Source organism: Diospyros lotus, chromosome 15, assembly GCF_014633365.1.
Source record: "Diospyros lotus cultivar Yz01 chromosome 15, ASM1463336v1, whole genome shotgun sequence".
NCBI classification, from domain to species: Eukaryota; Viridiplantae; Streptophyta; class Magnoliopsida; order Ericales; family Ebenaceae; genus Diospyros; species Diospyros lotus.
In genome coordinates, this window is record NC_068352.1 from 26,096,892 (window position 1) to 26,101,606 (window position 4,715).

A 4,715-nucleotide genomic window follows, 5' to 3' on the forward strand; every position below is an offset into this window, starting at 1 on the left:
CAAAGGAACCTGGGGTGGTGTCCACTCGCAGCCTCGCCACTTGAGCCAACAACCGGGGTGGTGTCCACTCTCAGCCCCACCACTTGGGTCCCGTAGGGTGAAGTCCGTCTCAACCCCGTCCCAAGTGGGTCACCTAGCATTAATCCTAGGTACGCATCCCGAGTGTTGTCACTCTGGGCTACGTCACAGGTTACCAACCCACGTCCCACATGGACGACACAAAACAAGCCAATGTCGAAAATCATAACATGCATAGCTTAAAATCAACATTTCGATGTATGCAATTTACCGTACGAAATTTAATGCATGTGTAAATAACCGTTTGGACAATCCAACACATAAACCAAGCCATAGGGATGAACACTCACAGTCTTTTCTTCTCTAATGATTCAAATAAATATCTACACCACTATTTTCTCAAATATTTTTACATAATAATTCATAAAATAATTTTCTAAGAAATTTGGAAAAAAAATCAGAAATTACCTATGTGGCACGCGCCTCCACACGCGGGCGAGTGGGCTGGAAGCAAAGGCTGGCGCGTGGCAGTCACGCGCCACCGTCTTCAACCTCGAGCTAGTCGCCGGCGGTTGCTCCGATGGCCACAAAATCGGTACCGTCTGAAAGCCCTTGAAGAATCGATCCTAGCCCCACCGGTTTCAGGCCGAAAAGACACCGAAAAGGCCTCCAAATGGCCGATTACAGGTCGACGGTGGCGGTCCGCCTCTAACCCTCGGCCGAACTCAAACAGCCCTCAAAAGCTCACCAAAATACTTCAAAACACTCCCAAAACGATCCTTGATGCCTAGAGACCAAAAGCCCTCTATCAAAGCTCCCAAAATCATCCAAAATCGAGGTCGATTTGTGCTTCAAATTTGGCCGAAAGCCCTCGATATTTATAGGAAAAAACGACCCCCTACGTGGCCGATCTCTGGCCAAAACTTCTTCCCCACGCCTCCTAGACCACCCTAGGCCACTCCCTGATGACCCTAGGCTGTCAAATGGCCGGATTTTCCAGCCAAATCCACAGCTAAATCGGCCATGCATGTGTAACTTTCTAAAAATTATAGTTTAACCCCTCGGAATTTCTCTTTTGCATTTTGGCCCTTATCCTCAAGCCCCTGATCTTTCTAGCACCATCACTAAGACCCTCAAGATTAGTACTTCTCATTTCTCCCTTGAAACTTTCGAAAAATTATCGTTTTGACCTGCCTCGGGCATTTTTAGAAAATTACACTTAGGCTCGATTAATTGTTTTGACCTCAAATCCACTCGATTCAACCTGAAACCACTTAAGGGTTGTTCTATACATTAAATATTAGTCCTAGACACACTCCGTTGATTTTTTGAACATCGTCTATGACAATTCGGTAATACGACCTAATTGGCAGCTGTATTTTCGTTGTACTGAAAACTGTTCCCGATCTCATTTCTTTTATCACTAAAAATCATAATTTAAATCACTTGTCGTTACTATACTATTTTCCTTGGCTATCTAGGGTCCGAGGTACTCCCTCTGACTAATTCGGTCGTCCAAAGCTGCGTTAGTGTACCCTATAGTCTTATTTTTCCCAAAATTCCATTTATGCCATTTACCAAATATCATTTTTTTCCTCGAATTATTCTCGGGTATTACATGTTGGCACAGGTGTTTGTATAATTTTATATACTCCTTGACCGTCGTTCCAGCGGGGTACTTGTGGCGTGCATGTATATTGTTTTGCTTCCGCTGTTGTATTTTTCGTATGTATGCATGCCAGGGTATTTTTGTCTTATGTCTATTTCTCTTCCCTTATGTAAGCGCTTTCGTTCGGATAGACCAGGTGGTTGGGATATCCGGGCGGGGGTGCTTACACTACTTCTCCAAATCTGGCAGGGCGTCGCTTCAATCTTGCAGGGTGTGGCTAGAAGGTCGCAAGGTATGGGTAAGTTGCAGAGGGATGGGCAGCCATTGCACATGCACACACTGCACGCCTTTGTACTATATATATATATTATATTACATTAATAGATATAGAAAATTACACCTTAATCCTCAATTTTATCATAATATCACTTGAAAAATTTCTTTATCGCAACTATACCCTTAAACCTCAATTTAATTTGCATTACAATATCGAAAATGCAAAATTAATAACTTCAAAGTGACTCGATAATGACGGTTTGGCCCTAGTGTCCTTACCGGGCTGTTGTTTCATCCCGAAACCACTGAAGGGTTGCTTATTACAAAAAATCGGAGCCCCCTCAAGTTTCCATTGATTTTTTTGGAGTCTCTTAAAATGATTCGGTTTTGCAGCTTAAATGGCAGTTGTATTTTAGCTGCACCGAAAACTATTCCTGATCCGATTTCTTTTGATTCCATAAATCTTATCTAGGAACGCTCATCAAGACCATGTCATTTTTCTTAGACAATTTCACTCCAAGGCATTCCCTGCAGCCAATTCGGTACTTATAACTACTATCAACCAATTTTTTAGTATTCTAAACTTATCGAAATTACATGGCAACCTCATACGAATATGGGGTATTACACTTGCTCTCTGTGACATCATGTCAGTTTATTATTTTAGTTCCTTACATTCATGCGGGGGATTATTGTTTATTATGGGTGTAGTTTGAATGTAAGTGCTTATGTAGGAGTCTAAAGAAGTGCAGAATCCAGCATCGAAATATGAGTAAGATTGCACAACATTTAAATACCCCTCATTTGTTTTTTGGGTTTGGACCCCAAGGGACACCCAGATTTTGAGAGCGAGCAAGCCCTTACCCACACGCACATGTCGTTGTCGTCACTGTCCGTTCGGTCAGTCGATCAGTTCAATGCTGTGCAGTGTAGTGCAGTAAAAATAAAATATATTTTTGCAACAAATTTATTTAATTATTTTATTTTTATTTTAATCCAAACAGCTTTTCGAATTTTGCTCTAACCAATTTGCTGAATTTTTGCGAGATTCTCGACACCCAGTTTTTGGTTTGGTGTCGAGCTTTAGCTATATATATAGTCGTCCCCCAGTACGTCTTCAGTGTGCTAGTTTTTCTGCCCTCGTTCGAACGCCCAAAAAGCAAAAATCATATATCCACGTTCAAGTTCTGATAGATCCAATTGTTCGTGGCTTCAATTCAATCGGAATGATTGTTGTATCCTGTTGAGACGGTCACTACAATCTGCTCGTAATCAATGTAGGACAAAATTTGTCTTCAGAACAACGCTACAATATACCTTGATAATTGCTTCATGACTCTTGTTGTTTGTTCGTTTTCAGTTCATTGTTTATTATCAAAATCTTGGTTTGTTGTTATTTATTGCAATATTAGTTATTTCTGTTGTATTAAATTATTTTTATCATATTGTATTTCTTGTGGTATTGGTTTAGTCTTTTTGTATATTTTAATATATTCCTGCCAGATATATATCTCTAACAAAGTGAACCCCAACGGACGAGATCCTACTTTAACATTAACTAGGGCCAAGAACTACAGAAGAGAAAGAGGGAAACATCAAAAGAGATCGATACAAAGAGAATATCCAATTTCCAACGCGACAAGCTTGAATGGAGGTGGATGGTGGTCTAACGTACCAAATGTACTGAAGGGTAGGAAGGCTGACAACAAGGAAGCCCTTTTCCCTAGGAAACCTAGAGAGAGAATCACTCTCAACAAATTATTATTTATTACGTACCTACTTTCTAATGTGCTACATTTTCTTCCATCTCATCTGCCATGTCTAGTGTGGTAGTTTTATCCCAATTGCAAACAAAACTTTTGTGGCAGATAAGATAGAAACAATAAGTAATATTTTGTTAAATAGTTTGGTCAAAATAGTATTTTTTAAAAATTTCTTTTAGATTTATTCTTTTTTTTTAACAAAAATCATGATTTCACTTGTGAAACAAAAAGATTACCATAAAGTGATCATTCACCCAGTGCTGTACCTGAGATTTTGGGGTCCTAAGTCGAAATATAAAAATGGTCCCGAATCATAATATACATTCAAATTCTATTTTTTATAATAAAATATAAAAAAAATATTCATACCATATTAGAATAAAATCAAAAATTTTCTAACTAATTAATTAAAAACTACTCTCCTTGTAGTTTTGGAGACAAAAGTATTAATCAAATTTATATAATCAAGTTGTTTGAGTATTTTTTCTCAATAAATGCATAAAATCCTAGTTACCTATAACCCATTACAAGAGATTCTAGTTAATCATAATTGAGTTTATAAATTTAAATTATCAAATAAAATATAAATAATTAAACTCAATTAAATATGTTTGTTGGGTCTTGATTTCAAACTATAAAATCAAATTTTTGGGAGGTGAGGAGTGAAAGAAAGGAGAGAGAATTTGCCAGAAAAACTAATGTGTTCTACAGATTTTTTGGGGGGTAGGGAGAGATTTATATGGGACAAAATGGTCATTTTGACATAGGGGCAAAATAGTAATTTTGTTTTCAAATTTATGGGCCCCATGAATTGGCATATTTTATGGGCCCTGAGACAATGGGCTCTTCAATTTGCCTATAGGTCCGGGCCTGCATTCACCATATAATAAAAAAAAATAACTTTCTTCTAACACATGATTAAAACTTTCAATTTCATTTATATTCTTCTAAATCTCAAGCTCTAAAACTTTGTACAATGGTCATGGGAAACTCGCAGGTTCCCACCCATGATAGCATATATAAGAACCTTTACAGACTGTCCCAACATT